Source organism: Chenopodium quinoa, unplaced genomic scaffold (assembly GCF_001683475.1).
Source record: "Chenopodium quinoa cultivar QQ74 unplaced genomic scaffold, ASM168347v1, whole genome shotgun sequence".
Lineage (NCBI taxonomy): Eukaryota > Viridiplantae > Streptophyta > Magnoliopsida > Caryophyllales > Amaranthaceae > Chenopodium > Chenopodium quinoa.
In genome coordinates this window covers 2,383,452-2,405,080 of record NW_018743021.1, presented here as the reverse complement: position 1 = coordinate 2,405,080, position 21,629 = coordinate 2,383,452, and the positions used below count along the sequence as shown (strand labels likewise).

Here is a 21,629-nt window from a genome sequence, read left to right as displayed (position 1 = left end):
CATCTCTCCTCTTTCTCCAATGTGGGACACTCATAAGTGGGCTATAATGGGTTTCAACTACTCGTACTATAACTCTATAACTACTTGTACAAGGCGCAAACAAGGTCTGTTTGTGATTGTGATCAGAAAAATGTGATGCATACAAGGCGCGAAAATGTCTGCTTGAAAAAGACTGAAACTAGGAAAGGCAGTATTCATAATAACACTGGTGTGTGGTGTCCTGTAACTGCTTGGCTTAGATGCCGCGCTCTGAACATTGAAAAGAAATCACAAGTGGTAAGAAGCTATGGTTTACAGTAAGAAGGGAAGATTAAAAGTAGTGATTAATGAGCAAAATTTAAGATCGTCGAAAATTTCCTGGCAGCATAATGTATCTGTGAATTGTAAGATGCGAGCAATATACTTTTAGCAAGATAAATTAACACAGTTATAGTCATAAAATTACTTGATGGAATACACCCTTGCATAAAAAAGGCTATGTGCTGTAGTTTCTGAAAAATGCTAACCTTTGCACCGATAATGCTCCTTAGCTTGAGATTCTATGACTCGAGACAGCAAACAAAGGTTCTGATTTTTACACCAAGGTATCTCATTTCTCATAGAAATCGACCACCACTGTGTAAATCAGTAACTTCCATTTGAAAGAATGCAGAAATGAAGTCAACAGAAGCATTGACATAACCAGACAACTTCTCATAAACCCAAATGATGCAGCGTATCCTCCTATACCAGAAGCCTTGCTCGAACAATGGAGAATTAGCAGAGGTAAAGATTTTGTTAAGCTAAGAGTCGGTTTCTGATTTCCTCAACTGTATTTGGATACCTCAACTTAGGCAAATAAGCTATCATTGAGTCTGACTAATTTATCTGTTAAGCTAGGAGTCGGTTTCTGATTTCCTGTTTTATCAAAGGCCTGCTTGTGTCAATTGCTATATTACTAATATAAATTTGAAAAGGTGCATGAGTGCATCAATAAGCAGTAACAACAAATAACTACAAATTCATCAACACGGTTTTAATTACATGACTTGTACGGAGTAGAACCAGAGCAAGTGAGCAACTCATTCTAACTATATTAGCTGAGTTAGTTTGTCCGAATCATAATTCCTAACCAACAAGGCTACAAATTAATGTCCAACAGTAGAAAGACAAACATTCTAGACATATGTACGCTGCTACAGATTTAGAGGACCAAAGCTTTCAATCAAATTATTATCAGCCTTAGGCTGGTAGATGATCTTCTCAAACATGAACTTCAGTTTCTCGTGTTCAACCATCTCTTCTAGGATCCGATCTTCTAGGATACGATCGTCTGAAATCATCGGCAATGTACTTTTGCCACTTGCCTCTCATACTTGTCTCGTTCCTGTGTGCCTGAGGTGATGAGGTGATAAACATAGACATCCTTCTTCTGACCTAGCCTGTAAGCCCTGCTTATGGCTTGCCTTTCAATAGACGGGTTCCAGACAACGTCGAGCAAGACCACCCTTGAGGTACCAACAAGGTGAATCCCTTCACAACATGCTTTGGTAGAGGCTAGAAGAACCGTTGCTGCACTTCCAGGATCATTGAATTGCCCAATTAACGATTGCCTAATCTTTGGGCGTTGCTTCCCTTCCATGAACAAAAACTCATTTCCCTCGGTCCAATTAAAGTGCAGTTTCAGCAGATCTCCAATTAAGGTTAGAGGGTTCAGATATTGGCTGAACACCTGAACTTTCTCCCCTTTGCTGAGCTTGATGAGCTCAAAGAGAAACTTGATCTTTACCCCAACATCCAAGTCTGCTTCGTGCTTTTCCAACAATTCCTTGTCAACGAAAGCAGGAACTTGCTCACATTTGTACAAAAGAGAAGGGTGTACTGAGACAATAGAAACCAAGTAGTCTAATGATAAGCCACTCTTGAACACATCCAATTTCTGGATATAAGTCTTCTGCAACTCAGAGGGCTTTAGTAGAAGCACTGAATGAAAAAACCCGCGAAGAGTCTTCCTCAAGATCTCCCCTTTGTGAACATGTACAAAGGGCTTCAGATGGTTCCTTAAGTCCTCGATTCTTTTTTCATCATTCACCCTGCTAGTATCAGTATAAAATCCTCTTTTGTTTGCCTTGTGTTTCCGTCCACCACTCTGCAAATGATTCCCGCACAAAAAGGGATCCCCAAACTCTTCTCTTATAAGAGAAAGTGTGTTGTTTAGCTCCACAAAGTTGTTCTGAAAAGGGGTCCCGGAAAGTATGATTCTTTTCTTTGTTTTCACTTCAGAGAAGACCTTCCAAATGTAGCTATCCTCATTTCTAGGTGTGTGGCCTTCATCAAGAATTAATATACCAGACTGCTCAAGAAGGGCTTTCTTGATAATCTCATCCGCGCCATTCCTCTCACCAGCAAGTTTCTCAAACATCCGGTAGCTAATCCCAAGCACACCCTTTCCCATGGCCCATATGCAAAGCTTTGCCTTCCTAATAGCCTTGCTATTTTTCAGCTTATTTACATAATTAAGTACTTCAAACTCCTTGCTTGATAGTTCAGCGCTGTTGAGGTTAACAAATGGGACATCAACATGCCATCGCGCAAACTCCTCTTCCCAGGTGAGAAGCATGCTACTGGGAGCAATGATTACTGGTTTTGACATTGGGTATTGCTTTAGGTAGGACTGAAGGAAAACAATAGCCAAACGAGTTTTTCCTGTTCCGGGGGCATGGCATATGATGCATCCTCCTAGGCTAGACTCTGAAGGCTTACCAAGTTCATCAATTTGTATACCTCCAGCAATGTTTCTCCAGATGAACTCAAAACCCTTTTGCTGATGTTCATATAAAGTCCTCTTTATCCCCGGGATAAGGTTCCATACTGTGCCCCGAGTTTCATCTCCATGAGCATCTCCAGAATCATGGATTAAATCAGGAAATTCAAACCCATCAGACCCGTTGTTATGGTCAGATGGTAACCTTCCATGATTTCTGGAATTCCCAAATGGATTCTCATTCTTCAAATGCAAAACAGAAACAATTATCATGTCATTAACATTGACTGGTTATAAAATACTAAAAGCTTCAAATATGTAATTTTATAAGTTACTCAGTATTGATATGTAATTGTCATTATCATGTTACAGGTACAGGACATAAAGAAGGAAAAGGTCTGATTTTTATTTAACAACTCTGCTAACCATAGTGGCACGTTTCACCAAATGAATTTATGCATCTTTAGGTTACATCTGTAGGATGAATGTAAAACTACTGCTGAAAAAGAAAGCCATGTAAAAAAAAAAGTGTAAGGTTTAGTGACTTACAAAAGCTGGTGTTACATCTCTAATTTCATGCACCACAATAGAGCAAAACTTGCATTTGACTCCAATTTCATCATCAAGTATTAGATAGTGCTTCCCTTCGCGACAAAGCTTTTCTTGCAAAATTGCACTATCACAAAGAATGGCATCTTCCTCTTCAGTGTCATGCTGCAAACCAACATAAAACAATAGTTACAACATCAAGCTATAAAATTATTATGTAGGTATTGTCATATAATACTCCTTAACAATTATTACAAAGAAGGTTTATATTATGTTTTAATGATGAAACAAGAGATTGAATGAATAAACTTACCAAACAAGAAGTTTATGCACCAATATCACAAACTCCAAGCCCAAAATCCAATTCCTTGAAGAGGTCTTCTATTTCTAGTTCGCTTTCAGTTTTTTCAGGAACCGGATCTTTCTCATCTTCAAATCTAAACTTTCTACAAAGATCATCCTGATCATTCGTAGGGGATACATTATCCATCGCAGGGGATACATTATCTATCGCAGGGGATACAATGTCCTCTAAAGCAGATGCACTCCCATTTTCCAAAATCGTATTTAGCAAAACATGCTCAACATCCTTCGCCTTTAGCTTCTTCAGTCGTTTCTTCTTAAGAGGAACAACATCCAAGTCATCTAACACTACATTAGGCTCCCTATCCTCAAGCATAGGGTCTAAATCTTCTTCATACTCTTTCTTTTTCTTAAGATTAGAACCCAACTCTACATTTTTCTTCTTTGATGGCCTCACTCGTTCACTCTTTTCGCCATCCTCAGGAATCCTCACACTCAAAGGCACTTGCAAGTCCTCATCATGGCAGTCAGAAGAAAACGATGATGCACCTTCAACATCATCCGTTCGAGGGCTAATTAATGCTCCTTCTTTCAATTTCTTCCTAGGGTAATCTGTTTTTTTACTATACTTCTTTCTTTTTCCTGTTGAATTGACCACCTTATATTTTGATAAACTTTGACTAACGACGTTTATGAGTCTTGGTTAAAACAGAAGATTCAGGTTTGAAGTTAAATGTTCCGGAGTAGGAACAACAGAGTTTGGAAGACTTGATGATGAATGCAAGCTTTCAAGATGTCCTCACAACTCTATATTCTTAGTTACTCAGTGTACGAACTTAAGAAACAAAAGTGTTGGAAGGAATTAAGAAGAAACTCGAAGTTCCTGAAGGAACCTAAAGTTCCTGAAGGAATTAATTTATGTTTTAATTAATAAATAAATAATTATCTTTTTTTAATAAATAATAATTATCTTTTGAACAAGTCTTTAACTGATTTTTAACTTGGTAAATATTGGCTGCTTAAATTAAGGAGCACGTTGAATTTAGGAGTCAAGCTAGGGAAATCATGTTCCTAAATTTCCTCTGCCTACATCCCAACTTCTCAGTCAAAGAGAACGTGGGATTAAGGGGGAAGTGGGAACTTGATGGAAGCTTGGTTTAACTCCTTATAAAAAAAGATCAACGTTAAGTTTTGAAAGTGTGGAAAAACAATCTTAAGTATTTTGAGTATAGAGTTTCAAAGTGTTTAAAAGAGAAGTTCCTTCCATCCTTAGTCTCTTAAGTTCTTTAGGAAATACTTGTAATCATTGTGTAATTGGGTTTGGGTTGTGAGAGTTGTAAAGTGTGAGACTTGAGAGAGTTGTTTACACTATACAAGTGATTCGGAGTAGAATCACAAAGTGTGAGAAACTGTGATTGAGGGATCACAGTTGGGTAACTTGAGTTCCTCACGGAACTTGAGTCTAGGCAACGTATTAGTGATTGTAAATCATTTTTACATAGTGAATTTATTCATTGCCTATCTCAGTGTCTTTTCTCTTAGTAGTAGATTTAATTCCGCAAAATTTACCATAGTCTACATACACTACAATTCACCCCCCCTTTGTAGTATACATTGTTCTATCATTTCCTTTCAAACTCTTCTCCCCATCATAAATCTTCTCCTTCTCCTGGGATGTTGTACACACCAACCCCTCATCAACTCTCTTTCGAAACTCAAATCTCAAAATTTTCTTTTGTTTCTTTTTCTTCTTCCTATCTTGTTTATCTTTGATGACCGACCTACCACCACCATCAACATCACCATTCTTATCCAAACCATTTCTACTACATACCTATCGAACAATATTAACAAGAAAAACATTATTACAGATTACAAACAGCTTGCATATTTCATTGAATTGAGAAACTTAACCACATCTAACAATCTCTAATACCCAAATTATATAACCTACCAAAAAAATTCAATTTTCAGAAATAGTAAAAATTCAAATCGGTCATACTGTTTTTGTTACTCTTTTGATTATTAAAGGCTTATCTAAAAAAAAATTAAGTTAACATAAATGTACTTCTCAAAATATTCAGCAAACCAACATATGTAATGAAACAGTTACAAAAATAAAAGTTAATCTTATTAAAATGTTGAAAATTTAGCGTTTTAAACGTTACTAGAAATTAAAAAAAAAAAAACTACCTCTTCCTCTTCGGATGTATAGTCATCAGAAGTGGAAGAATCTTCCGGATTTCCAACATTAAAATCACGATCACTAACCGCATCATCCTCACTCGAAGACGACTCGAAATCAGACGAATTAACACCACCATTAACCCCTGTATCATCTCCCTCATTCGCCTCGACTAATGAATTATTATCACCACCACGACTACCATTATCATAATCAGAAGACTCATCATCATAATCCCCAATTCTGTTCCAATACTCCCCAATTATCTGAACCGAATCGTCACTTTCTCCACCATTTTCATAATTTACCATTATCCCTTTATCCCTTTCACCTAACCCTGCGTTCATTGCTGTAGTATCACTGTTGTAACAGATTCTGTTCCCGCTTCCGAGAAGCTGGATTCCTTTCAAGAGCTCGGATTCATCGATTGCAACGGCTTCTTCAATTCCGCCATTTTCATTATCATTGTCACTGCCATTGGATTCGTAATTTAAACCGGATTGTTTCGCTTTCGCTTCTTGGAATCTTCTTCTAGCAGCTATTCTTCTTTGTTTGTTCTCTTTTCTAATTTTTTCCATGTTGATTGATCTTTGAAGCCTTGTTCTTCGTCCAACAGGCTCCATGGTTTTAGAATTTGGAGTTGAAAAGATTGAAAACAGAGGAAAACAGGGGAGGTCAAAACTAGGGAACAAAATTAAATTTTCTAAATTTAAATGGAAAATGTAACGTTTGAAGATAAATACTTACAAATAAATATTGGACTTAATTTATTTTTATTTTTTTTAAAAGGTAGATACTTCATGGAAGGAGGAAGAGAGAGAATAAAAATGTGTTTTGTTTGTTGCAATAAAATGGAAAAAAGGCGCCAAAGAGCGTGTAAGAAAAGGAAGAATATTTGTTCATTTAAGGAAATAGAAATTTGGGGTTTATTTTATTTTATTCTGGAATTTGTGGGTTTAATTTTTTATTACTGTGTTTTTAATTTTGTTGCTGTGTTTGTGTAAAAACTCTGCAATTCTGATGTACTAGGGTACAGCTACTGTATTTTTTTTACTGTAGCACAGGAGTCAGAAATTTGGAAGAAGCCTTACGTTTTTACTGACATTATTAATCTTAGTAATGACAAAGTGTTCGCTGTTTCTTGATTTAGAACTGCTTCTTGATTTTATTCCGGAAACTCTTTTGATCTTTGCTACTTGGAGATGTTGGAGTATTGACATTGTGGTGTTGTACGAGTACTATAACCCTATAAATATTGACTACTGAGTACTCCTCTTTTTTTTTTTTTTTTATTTAACTTTTCTTACAAGTATTTCGTAAAAATTATAAAAACATAATATCAATAAAATATACAATGAGTCGAATCTAACACGATCACTCATGAATATATTATATTAGAGGTGATAAAAATTTGGGCCGGGCCAAGCTTTACTAAGAAAACTCATGCCCAATTGCCCAAATCCGTTAAAAAGTGTCAGGCTTGTCGGGTTTAAACGGGCTTTTCGGGCCTGGTCGGGCTTTTTAATTAAAATTGTGTATTTTGACTTGCCTAAACCCGCTCGTTTTTATGGCGGATCAGGCTAGGCTTGCAGATCGGGCCATAGTTGATCACCTCTATATTATCTCTTATAGATTAACGGTGATTTACGGTCAAAATTTATAAATTTTGACCAGAAAAAAAATTACAATGAAGCAAAAATAAAGGGATAGAGGGAGTATTGAATTTAGTTGTCATTTGGTTGAACATAAATTGTACTGTCTCTATCTCCTAACACGGAGTAACATATATGACTATGATAAAATATTATAGAAGTAAAAATAATACATAGTAGTTTAATACTGTCTCTACCAATAATGCTGCATTGCTTTTTTTGGGTTTTTGGCAACTTTGAACATCTGATATAGAGATTAATTCAAAGCTTCAACAATTATGGAAATTTTTCACATGAGGAGATACAATTGGATGCTTACATGCACGAATTCACTAAATCATTATATGCCCATGTCATTTGTTACTTGGAAATGTTAGGTCACTCTTATTTAATTAAGTTGCATTTAATCTTAAAAATTAAACTAGTTATATGACCAGCATGTCATTTGTAACCAAAGACATTCATAATAATTTAAGTATTGTATGTAGGAAAAGTGTTTGCTTTTAATGTTTTATGAAGAAAATTGCCTCAAATTTTACGGAGTATTATATTTTTTATACGGAGTATTATTTTATTGGATAATTTTTAATGATTAATCCGTCATAAAGAGAGAACTAACTAGATAGTAGTAGACTTCAATATGGTTTAAACTTTTGATTGTTTGTCATTTGTCAACCTTATGATTATGAGCTAAGAATGATTTTCATAATTATACGGAGTATTGTTTTATACTTATACTCCGTACTTGTATCTAAGACGCATGTAGAGAGCTATGGACTATATACACTTGCAATTTTCTCTTTGTAACATGAGCAAGTGGTACGAATACACAAGTAGTTGATTTGTATTTGGAACAATGTAATAAACCAATGGAATAATATAATGGTTAGCACTGTCAAAACGGTTTGACAGTTCGGTTTCGGTTCGGTTTGAAATCGGTTCGGTTTGAAATCGGGTCGGTTTGAAATCGGTTTAAATGTCTAACGGGTCGGTTTCGGTTCGGTTTAAATAATTATCGGTTCGGTTCGGTTTCGGTTTATTCTTGAACGGTTTAAATTCGGTTCGGGTTCTAAACGGTTCGGTTTGTAAACGGTTCGGTGCAAACGGGTTGCGGTTTGTTAACGGTTCGGTGTAAACGGTCTTTAACCCGATTTAAATTCGGTTCGGGTTGTAAACGGTCCGGGTAGTAAACGGTTCGGTGCAGACGGGTTGCGGTTTGTTAACGGTTTGGTGTAAACGGTTTTTAACCCGGTTTAAATTTGGTTCGGGTTGTAAATGGTCCGGGATGTAAACAGTCCGGGTTGTAAACGGTTCGATGCAGACGGGTTGCGGTTTGTTAACGGTTTGGTGTAAACGGTTTTTAACTCGGTTTAAATTCGGTTCGGGTTGTAAACGGTACGGGTTGTAAATAGTCCCGGTAGTAAACGGTTTGGTGCAAACGGGTTGCGGTTTATTAATGGTTCGGTGTAAATGGTGATTATACCGGTTCAAACAGTTTCAGGTTGGAAACGGTTCGGTTCTTTTTTGGTGTAGTTTTATTTTAGTTCGGTTATAACTGGTTCGGTTCGTTCACGGGTTTGGTTCTTCTATGATTTAACATTATTTAGATCGGTTTTATTTCAGATTTACTAAATTACGGTTCGAGTCTAGATCTGTTTTTGATTTCAAAAAATTTTGTACTACTTTCTAACTTTTTGCTAGTTAACAAGTTTTATATCAAGCCGAGACTTCATCACTTCATATTGAGGCATCATATTATATGCAAATTCTCATTATTTTTATAAATACATATCATGTTATGATTCAAGTTTAGCCATACTGATCTTACTAGTTTATTACGAAGTAGATTATAAAAGTTTAGTGCATTAATGTATTATTGTTTTACTATCAGATTATTATCTGCTTCTGATTTGATCATTTAGTTAACAGTGTCATAATCATGATTTGATGAGTTGTTGTAACATCGAAATTTGCAATTTGGTATTCGATTCTTAATTAGTCAACAAGACTGATAATTAAGGCTCGTTTATCATTATATATTTGCATAAAGTTATATATGAAGATATTACAAAGTAGTTTGATTTATACAATATAATGAAAGAACACATTAATGAAGAAGAAGGTAATATTGATTCTATATCCTTTACTGGTTTACCCCTAAGGCTTAAGTCACTAATTAGTAATTAGTAATTATTTAATTAGACTAACAAGTTAATAAGAAAGACTAACTTTTAACTTAAGTCTAACATATCAAATACTGAAATGGTATTAGTATATTACCGAGTAGGATAGTCCAGTACACTATTATTCTATTATGCAGCTATGCTAAATTGACAATTGCTTATATACTATATAGTCATATTACGATATTAGTCAATCACTCATGTAGTCATAACACATTTCTAATTAAGTAATTTGTATTTATGTACTAATCTACTAGTCAATTATATCATTTATAAGTTTACACGATTACAAGTGTATTGCTTATACGTACAAATCCGTAATATTACTAGCTCTCTAAGATATGACGTCATTATATTATTAAACGGTCTTCGATTTTTTTATTAATTGCAACGCTAGACATTTACACGCTAACTGATTCACATTTTATAATCTAAAGAACTTAATATTTTAATGTGTGTGTTAAAAAAATTTATAAAAAATTAAAAACTGATATTATGTAGGTGTATATCGTTTTATCGGGATTCGAGAAATGTAATTAGTTTTTTTTTTGAAACCATGTAATTAATCAATTGTATAAAAGTTTGTTTAATGTTGTTAAACAAAAATTAAAAATTTTGATTATTACAAAGTGGAAAATTGATTTTATTTTTTGGTTGACAATTTCTTCAAAATATGAATGGTGGGAAATTTCCCTCCAAAAACCAAAAGGAAAAACAAATTTTAGATTTAGAATTTAGATATTTTGAGTTAGAATTTCCCTCCCAAAATAAGAAAAAAACCCTAGCTTCCTTCTCTTCCTTGATTCTCAGCCGTCATATATAAGTTTTTTTTTCCCATCTTTCTTTCTTCTTTCGTTCTTAGCTTCTTTCTTCCAGTTCTTTCTTCCAGTTCTTTCTTCCAATCTCCAAGCTCAGCACCTTCTTTCAATCTCTCTCTAGCTACTCTCAAGCTAAGTTGAAGGTAAATTTATACTTACTCAAGCTAATCTCGATTTTTTTTCCGATTGTTCATGATTTTGATTGTTTCCGATTTTTTTTCTGTTTTTTTTTTTTTTTTTTTTTTTTTTGTTTTTAGCAATTTATACGATTTTACAACCATACCATCCCAGCTATATGATTTTGTGATATACTATACTTCGTATTAATCAATTACATGTATTTTTTCACTAATTAATTTCTTATACATTATCTGTATTCTAAAATTGTTTAATAGCTGAGATTAGTGGTGTTACTGGAATCTTATTGGTAGTAATGTGTTAAAGATTTCCTCAAGTTTAATCATCTGAAGAAGTATTTGTGAATAATACAAGATGTGAGATTGATCCTTGTTAGAATTTTATTTTTAACAATCTTCTGCTGCATTTAGACTTATAGATTAGGAAACTCTTAGCTAGAACAAAAGACCACTTACTGAAATGTAAAATTCAGATGTAAAATAGAAAGACCACCCTATTATTCAGATGGTCATTCATTTTAAACTCAGATGTGAATTCCACTGCTGGCTTTGGTTATGTGAGGTTATGGTTATGTGAGGTTAGCAGTCTTGTTTTGGGATCTTGGTTGGGGGTCATATATTTCTGAATTCTTGCTGTTTGAGTGGTTTACACCAATGTCTGTTCCTTTTATTTATTAAATTTCATCTTTTCCCCCTGCTTTCCTATCTCAGACGTTATCTTGACATTTTGTTTTTTGTTTTTTGTTGTTGCTATTTTTGTAGTATATCAATCCAATTGTACAAAATTCACAGCATCCTCTGAAAGCAAACTTATTGTATGCAATTGAAAGGATTTTGAAGCTCTCAGTGCCAAATTTGTACGTTTGGCTGTGCATGTTCTATTGCCTTTTCCACCACTGGTGATTTGATTGCTACATCTCCATCAATCATATTGTACCTTTGACTAGTGTAATAGGAATGGGTCCATTGAAAAACATGATCAATCATCTTAAATTGAATAGAGGTAATCTATGTTAGCTTGAGCGGAAGTGGAGAATGGGTCGGACAAAGGTTAAATTCATGTTTAAATGTTTAATGGTGGGACTAATATAATACTAGTAATAAAGTTAAGTCCTTTTTTTACGAATTCATGTTCAATAATGAGGAGTCCTCAGAGGGTTGTTTCCTCTATAAAGATTAAAGAGTATGAACAAAGTTTGCTATTAGGCTATTAGCCATAGCAAACTAATTTGTACTCTGAGCAAAGAACAACTCTTGTAAATATATTGCGTGAGGTTTGTAAATATATTGATTCTTCAGACTCTAGACTCACTCAATTTGAGCATGCTCTTCATGAGGTTAACTGTGTGTTTAATGGAAAGTTACGTCTTGATGTTGTGACTCGTTGGAATGCCACATATACGATGCTTCGAAAAGCTTTGGAAGCCAAGGAAGCCTTGAAATTGGTTATTGATAGGTTTATGGGTTATGAATTCAAACTTTCGAATGATGAATGGGATACCCTTACTAAAATATGTAATTTCCTAAAGCCATTTCATGAGATCACTGTATTATTTTCTGGTTCAGAATATCCTACTGCAAATTTGTATTTTGCTAGTGTTTTAAAAATTGAGCACACAATAAGTAAAGCCCATATAGATTCTAAACTTGCACCCATGGCAAAAGTTATGCTTGAAAAGTTTGAGGGCTATTGGGATGAATATAGTTTGATCCTTTCAATTGCTATTGTTCTTGATCCTCGTTATAAGCTTGTTCGAGTGACGAAGATGTTAAAAGTGCTTTATGTTGATGAGGCATGTGTTGAAAAGGCGAAAGTGATTAAAGATGCTCTTTTGGAGTTGTATAACTTTTATTCTTCTATGTCTTTCGGTTTTACATCAAGTACAATTGCTCCACCAGCCATTTCAGCTGTTATCGATAATTCAAATAGTCACTTGGATGATGATATATTCAAGGTAATCAATTTCTGTTTATTATGGTTTACAAAATTAATAATTGTATGTTTTAATTTTATTATTTAATAAAAGCATTTTGTTTGAACTTTTCTAGTATGTTGATAATGATGATGATGATGAGGATGACTCATCAAATCGGCCATCGATGGAGATTGATTCTTATTTGTGTACTCCTCGGCAACCAATTTATGAAGGGCAGAAGTACGATGTTCTTAAGTATTGGGAATCTCAAATTACTGTGTACCCCATATTAGCTGTTATGGCTAGGGATGTTTTGGCCATTCCTATTACATCGGTAGCCTCAGAGTCTTCTTTTAGCATGGGTGGTCGTATTTTAAACAAGTATAGGAGTGCGCTTTTGCCTAAGAATGTCGAGGCGTTGGTGACCACACAAAACTGGTTACGTGGTTATGATTGTGATATTGAAGAAGACGTCCTTGAAATTGGTAAACAAGTGATAGATGAAAGTGTTGCATCTAATTAAGAAGACGTGATGTTGTATTGTAGTGAACTAGTGATGTTTAATATATATTGTGTTGCTTCATTGTTAAAATGTTTTAATTTCATAGAACAAGTATTAATAGTTTTAGTCACATTACATATTGATATGTTGTTCCTTATTTGTCTCGAATTATTTATTATTTCTGTCCCGCTAAATATTCATCTTGACCTGCAACCGACTCGCCCCTTAAATGATTTGCATCGACCCACACTGACACGCCCAATAACCACTCTTAGTAGTAAGTAGTTTGTAAACGGTTCGATTTATAAGAATTCGGTTCATAAACAGTTCGGTTTATAAGCGGTTCGGTTTATAAACGGTTCGGTTTGTAAACGGTTCGGTTTGTAAACGGTTCGGTTTATAACGGTTCGGTTTATAACGGTTTTTATGACGGTTTAAACGGTTTCGGTTTGTAAACGGTTCGGTTTATTTTCGGTTCGGTTTCCTTTCCGGTTCGGTTTAGATTTGGTTCGGTTCTAAAACGGTTTAACGTTATTCGGATCGGTTCGGTTTCGGGTTTACTAAAATGCGGTTCGGGTCGGTTTTCGGTTTCAAAAAATCGGTTTTTAATCGGTTCGGTTCTCATTCGGATCGGTTTGAATCGGTTCGGTTTCACCGGTTCGGTTCGGTTTTTGACAGTGCTAATAATGGTACATACTTTGCAAGGATTTCACAGTTGTCGTCCCAAGTCCCAACTATGCAATGTTTTTTCATGTAGCTAGTGATGATTTTTTTTGAATTGGAGAAAGTGTCGTCGTAGACTCGTAGCATTGACCATTGTTTAATTAAATTTTGTACAGCCAATAAGTAAAATATACTTGTATATAGTACGGAGTACTATGTATATATGTAGTGTCTGTTTCTTAATGCGAGAGTAGTATATAACTCGATTGTGTTTTTATAAAATAATCTTATGATAATTGAGAAATTAAATTTTGAATGGATTCGTGATTTGATTGATGAATTTAATCAATTTCAATAAGAAGACATGTGAAAAGTCCAAAAATTAGGATCATGGTACGTATTTATTTTATTTTGTTTTATGAAAAGCTTCAAAGGAGCTAAATAAGGACCATGGTTTTACACTTTTACTTACTAATGATTTATTTTATTTTATTTACTCCCTTCACGGGTTATATTTGTCCTTTTTATAGTATTTGTTTCAATTATTTTTTTATACATTTGTTTTTAACTAATTTTAAAAAAATACCGAATAAGTCAACCTTAAGTATTTTGATTTTATTTTCATGTTTATGATCATCATATCATCAAAAGAGTAATGTCATTAATACTCCTTTCGTTTAGAAAATATAAGGATCTGTTCTCGTACGTTTATTTTCAGTTCAGCTCAGCTCAATTAAGCTCAGTACAGTTCAGCTCCTAATTTTCTTTTCTTATAAAATATCCAGTTCAGTTTAATTCAGTTAATTTCAGTCTATTAGAACAGACCTTAGGTACTTTAAGATAGTATAGGGTACTAATACATACATATACATTATTTTGTACCATACAACAAAAAAACACCTCCTTCTTCTACTCTCAAGTGTCCACCAATAAAGATGGGCTGGTTAAACCTGTGAGAAGTATCGGTTCAGTAGAATCTTTCATCTTACCTTATTTTAAAAAAAAAAAAAAAAAAAATTGCAACAAACAAGCTAAGATACGTGAACGTGAAGTAGTACTTGTATCATTGTATATGTCTTTATTTTAAACGAATATAAAGGTTCATTAGAAATTTAGAAGAGCTTGACACGAATAAATATTGCCTAGTTCATTAGTGTAAGAGTGTTAAATCGTTACATAAAGAGTACACCTTTAGACATGGAGGATAAAGAGTGACACGATAGTAGCTTTAAAATTCCATAGGTTTTAATGTTGTTTTATTGTGTAATAATTTCTACGGAGTACTATTATGATTCTGATTGACCTGATTTTGCAACTCTGGTGCTATACGCCTGCACTATACAAGTATACAACTGTAGCATGTAGCCAACCTATTACTGTACTACCTATGTGCTATGTCAGCTAATGTCTTCAATGATTACCACTTTGATATGACCTTTGACCACTTATACCATCTTAGATTAATTTCACTTGCAATCAGTGGCGGAAGTTGCAATACGTACTTCAAAAAAAGGCTTCCTGTTCCATTTTGAAAGAGCATGTTTTAGATTAATATGATATGATTTGGTCTAAATTTTTATAAATATGAGACTAAGGCCTGTTAATATTTACTGAATTGAGCTGAACTGAACTGATTGGAGCTGAACTGAACTGAACTGATTGGAGCTGAACTGAAAAATTAAAATGCATAAAGATATATGAAAATGTTTATGAAAATTAATGATAATATATATAGTGGATTGTGAAATATATAAAAGTGTTTTAAAAATAACTCTGTATTTTAAATTATTATATTTTAAATTATTAAATTTTTGTGTATTATATTTTAAATATATATATATATATATATATATATATATATATATATATATAAATAAAAAGTAGTCTTCAATATTTTACTATAGTCAATCGTTGCTTGTTGTATTCTACACAATTTTGTTCGTTTACATGAATTAGGGATTCCATTCACGCACCAAGTTGAAGTCATGGGACCAACAGAAGATCATACTATGTATGATGATAACAGAAAAGCAGATATGGATATTGTACGAAACCAAATAATTGATCAGATATGGGAGTCAATTCAGAGGAATGTCGAGGTAATGGAGCAACTTAATGAAGAAGAAGAAGAAGACGAAGAACTAACCAATTATGAAAGCTAGTAACTGTTGTGTAGTACTCTCATTTTGTCAATGAGTTCAACTATAAAAAAAACATGTGACCATTTTGAACGACGAATATAATAATAATAATAATAATAATAATAATAATAATAATAAAATAATTATTTTATTATTATTATTATTATTATTATTGTTATTGTTATTGTTATTATTATTATTATTATTATTATTATTATTATTATTAATATTATTGTCGTTGTTGTAATATGCTAAAACATCTAAAACAAAAAAATTAACAACTGAGCTGAACTCAACTGAACTGAACTGATTAGAGTTGAACTGAACTGATTGGAGCTGAACTGAACTGAACTGAACTAAAAATAAGTAAATATGAACAGGCCCTAAGATTGTTTGATTTGCTTTGCTTAAATTTTGATCTTAATTGTACATTAATGTATAAAGATGAGCTTTTTAGCTTCAAAAGAGTATTGTATGTTGGAAATAGGTAATGCAAACGGATGACTCGCGCCCGATCGAGCGGCTCTCGCTCGATCGGGCGGAGGTGGTCAAGGAAAAATAGGGAACTCTCGCGCCCGATCGGGCGGGCTTCGCCCGACCGGGCGACGGACAAGAGTTTTTCTACGAGAATTCTCGCGCCCGATCGGGCGGGCTTCACCCGACCGGGCGGCGGACTCGAGTTTTTGACGAGCCCGATCGGGCGGCTTCGCCCGATGGCTCGCCCGGGATGGGGATTTCAGATCGCCCGACCGGGCGCGACACTACGTCTGGAGAAGCTCGATCTCGCCCCCGATCGGGCGGCAGCTCGCCCGATCGGGACCGCCTTTTTTCCTAGGTCGGTTTGCTTTGCGTGTCTCCTTTTCCGGGACTCATATAAATACGAGTCTTACCTTTTCATGAGATTGTTCACTTTTTTAGCCGAAAAACACAAACCTACCTTTTGAGATCTGAACAGTTCTTGAGCAATTCCACTCTTCGAGTTCGGGTGCACGGATTACGGAGAGAGTTGCGTTAAACTTGGGGGGCGTGCGTCACTAGGAAACTTGTACCGGTGGTGGCGTATTTCGCTTCTAAGGCAGTGGATTCTGTTCCACGGCGCGACTGTGAGTTTGGGATCTTCAATCCAGGAAAGTTCTAATCCTTTTGTTTATTATTGATTTCAACAGTTATTTTTCCAACAATTTAGAAGCGAAATAAAATTTGATTTATTCTGCTGATATCATGACTAGCAATTCTCAAACTCGTCTATACCCAGATCTGTCTAAGGTTGAGTCTCTTGATGGAATTAATTATAAGAGATGGTCACAAAGGATGTTGATTGCTTTTGAACAAGTAGAGATTGATTATGTTTTGTTTAGGGATGCTCCAAAACCCATTGAGAAAACCAATACCATGATTGAAATTCCTAGTACTCCTGCTCCTAGGAATAAAGAATCTAGTTCTAGTCAAAGGATCACTACTATTATTGCTAATGAATCTGAAATCAAGAAATTTGATCGTGATAATAAATTCGTTAGAGGTCATCTTTTGAACAGCATGAACAACAACATATTTGATTTGTATGTTAATATGAAATCTGCTAAAGAGATATGGGAGTCTTTAGAGAAGAAATATGGTGCTGATTATGCTGGGAAAAAGAAGTATGTGACTGGAAATTGGTTGAATTTCAAACTGGTTGATACGAAGCCTATTATGGACCAAGTCCATGTGTATGAAAATTATGTTGCTTAAATTCTTGCTCAGGGTATGAAGATGTGTGAAATCCTTCAGGCTAATGTTTTGATTGAAAAATTACCTGATTCCTGGTCTGATTATAGAAATCACCTCAAGCATAACAAGAGGGATCTAACCCTAGAAGAACTTGTGAGCCACATGAAGATTGAGGAAGACAACAGGCTTAAGGATGTTTCCTCTAAGCCTAAGAATGTGTTAGCAATCAAAGATAACCTTGTTGAATCTGGTGCTGACTCTGACAAGAAAACAAGTGATTATCGTGCGAAGAAGGGGAGCTCTGAGAAGAAGGGAAATCTCCAAGCTAAGGGCAAGATTGAGAAGAAAGTCACTGTCAAATGTTGGTCGTGTGGTGAAGTGGGGCACTTTGCTTCACAATGCAAAAACAAGAAGAAGAAAAATCTAAAATCGAGTGGAGGAATCAAGGGTCATGCTCATCTGGTTGAGAATGAGGATGAAGATGTCATTGCTGCAGTTGTTTCTGAAGTCAACCTGGTTGAGAACAACAGTGAATGGATCGTGGACACTGGTGCATCTAAGCACTTCTATGCTAACAAGGACCTGTTTGTCAGTATGGAAGATGCAAAGGAAGGTGAACAAGTCTACATGGGAAATTCAAGCAGCTCTGAGGTACTTGGAAAGGGCAAAGTGGTTCTGAAGCTGACTTCAGGGAAGACCTTGGCTCTTCACAATGTGCTGTATGTTCCTTCTCTTTGTAGAAATTTAATTTCTGGTGCTTTGTTGAACAGAGTAGGAGTAAGTTAGTTTTTGATGCTAATAAACTTGTGTTAACCCGTAATGGGGAGTATGTTGGAAAGGGTTACCTTAGTGGGGGCCTATTTGTTCTTGAGATTGTAACTGTTCCTTCAATGAATAAGATTTCTACTTCTGCTTATATTGTTGAGTCCTTTGATTTATGGCATAGTAGGTTAGGTCATGTTGGTGCAACTAAATTGAAACAAATGAAAAGTTTAAATTTGCTCCCAAATATGTCATTAGATGGATTTGAAAAATGTGAAGTGTGTGCGGAGTCTAAATTCATGAAGAAACCCTACAAATCTGTCACGAAGAGAGAGACCACACCACTTGAGCTAATTCATTCAGATTTAGCAGACTTTAAGAACTTGGAAAGTAGAGGCGGGAAACGCTACTATATCACCTTCGTCGATGATTGTTCTAGATATAGCAAGGTGTGTCTTTTAAGGACGAAGGATGAAGCCGAGTCCAAGTTTCTTGTTTATAAGGCAGAGGTAGAAAATCAGTTGGAGCGGAAAATAAAGAGAGTTCGCTCAGATAGGGGTGGAGAGTATGGCTCCGATTTCCTCAAGGACTTATGTGAAAGTGAGGGAATCATTCACGAAGTATCGGCCCCGTATACTCCGCAGCAAAATGGTGTGGCAGAGAGGAAAAATAGGACCTTGAAGGAAATGATGAATGCAATGCTCCTAAGTTCCGGGTTGCCAGACAATTTTGTGGGGTGAAGCGGTTCTATCAGCTAATTATGTACAGAACAGAGTAACTCACAAGAAGTTAGACAAGACTCTATATGAAATATGGAAGGGTTATGCTCCAAATTTGAATCACATGAAAGTGTGGGGGTGTCTAGCTAAGGTGGGCTATCCATTGTTCAAGCGCTCAACTATAGGTTCTAGGACCTATGATACAGTATTCATTGGCTACGCTGAGAATAGTGTCGCATACAGGTTTATGAGTCTGGAAGATCGCTCTATATCTGAATCTCGTGATGCAGAGTTCTTTGAACAGGTATTTCCTTTGAAGAAAATCTTAGTTTCTAACAATGTTTCTTCAGTTTCTTCATCTGCAGAGCCAGAAGATACTTCCCCTAGGATTGAAAGTGAGATTCAACCTAGGAGAAGTAAAAGGAAAAGAGTGGAGACAAACTTTGGACCTGATTTCCTAACAACCTTTATAGTAGAGTGCGTAAATCTAGGTGAGTTCGAAGATGATCTAGATGAGATCATGCTGTGTCTACAGGTTATGGATGAAGATCCGAAATCGTTTGAAGAAGATATGGGTTCAGTAGATGCAACATTTTGGAAGGAAGCTGTAAACAGTGAGCTTGACTCAATCATGTCAAATGAAACCTGGGAGCTTGTGGACCTGCCAAAAGGGAGCAGAGCTATTGGGTGCAAATGGATTTTCAAGAGAAAGATGAGAACTGACGGCACCGTGGAAAGGTTCAAAGCTAGATTGGTGATCAGAGGATTCACTCAAAAATTTGGCCTTGATTATTTTTATACTTATTCTCCGGTGACTAAAATTGCCACTATTCGTGTTTTGTTTTCCTTAGCATCATCTTACAACTTGATTGTGCATCATATGGATGTTAAGACAACTTTCCTGAATGGCGATTTGGAGGAGGAGATCTACATGGAGCAACCTCCGGGTTTTGTAGTTCCTGGGATGGAGAATAAGGTGTGCAGACTAAAGAAATCCTTGTATGGCTTGAAACAAGCTCCGAAGCAATGGTATGAAAAATTTCATAAAACTATTCTTAGTTTTGGTTTTGTTGTCAATGGTAATGATGCATGTGTGTACTCTAAGATGTTTGGTGCGCAATGTGTGATATTATGCCTGTATGTTGACGACATGCTCTTGTTTGGCACAAACATGTATGTCATAAATGAAACTAAGAAATATTTAAATTCAAAGTTCGAGATGAAGGATTTGGGAGAGGTGGATGTGATCCTCGGTGTTAAAGTTACTAAAACCAAGAAAGGGTATTTTCTGTCTCAGTCTCATTATGTGGAGAAAATTCTGAAGAACTTTAATTGTTTTGATTTGCCTCCATTGAGAACTCCTTTTGATCCTTCTGGAACTTTGGTGAAAAATGTGGGGGACGGTGTGTCTCAAAATGAATATGCTAAGGTGCTTGGTAGTCTGATGTTTTTGAGGAATTGCACTCGCCCTAATATTGCTTTTGCTGTTAGTAGACTTAGTCGCTATACTCATTGTCCTAGTGAGAAACATTGGGTTGCTTTGAGGCGTGTGCTCAGATATCTATGTGGAACCATGTCTTGGGGATTGAATTTTGTTGGTCATCCTTTGGTTCTTGAAGGGTATTGTGATGCAAATTGGGTAACGGATATTGATGAAACAAGCTCTACAAGTGGCTATGTGTTTACCCTGAGTGGGGGTGCAGTTTCATGGAAGTCTGGTAAGAAGACGTGCATAGCTAGATCAACTATGGAAGCTGAGTTCATCGCATTGGATCTTGCTACACAAGAGGCAGATTGGTTGAGAAATTTGCTTATTGATATTCATTTGTGGGGGAAGCCGTCACCACCTGTCTCTATGCATTGTGATTCACAAGCCGCTATTTGTGTTGCTAAGAATAGCATTTACAACGGTAAGAAAAGGCATATAAGAGTCAAACACGAGTCTGTGAGGCAGTTTATTGTGAATGGGGTTATTTCGTTGGACTATGTTCGAACAGAGAAAAACCTGGCAGACCCTTTTACTAAGGGATTGAGTCGTAGACCAGTGGTGGAGTCATTAACCGGTATGGGTTTAGGACCTTTGTTGTAATGACTTGAAATGGTAGCTATTCTAGCTATGTGACATGATACATTGGTTTTAATAAATCAGGAACCTGTTTTGGTTATTTCGTTTCATTGGAATGAATCATGTGGATTTGTTATATGTGTATCATGTGTTTGAATCTATTACTCTATAAGAGTGGTAAGTTTTACCAGTTAGATTCTGCTAGGATGAGTTTATCTCTTAATGTCATTAGTCCAGTTGTTTTCTGAGTAGGGATAGATGGAGGCTCTTAAGAGAGTTAAGACCTTTGTCCCAGTAGCTCTTAAAACAGGATAGATAATGACACCGAAAGTTAAAGGGTTGAACTTATGTTCTTAATGTTCTAGTTCCATTGCATGTAATTCTTTGGTTTGCAAGGTGCTTAAACATGTTTAAGCCTACAAGGAAAGACCTTTGAATTTGCTGGGAACGTGTGTGAGTAACACATAGGATGAACACCTACATGATTACGAGAGGTGACCTCTCTCAAGGGAAGACTAGAGTATTGTTTTCCTGAAGTACTCATGAGAGCCCAAGTGTTGGCCAAGATTGGCGGAGTTTCT

General features: G+C 35.6%; 1 pseudogene; it reads right to left on the bottom strand.

Moving 5' to 3' along the window:
* Positions 1 to 964: 964 nt before the first annotated feature.
* LOC110730041 lies at positions 965 to 7,161 on the bottom strand (annotated as a pseudogene).
* Positions 7,162 to 21,629: the final 14,468 nt, after the last annotated feature.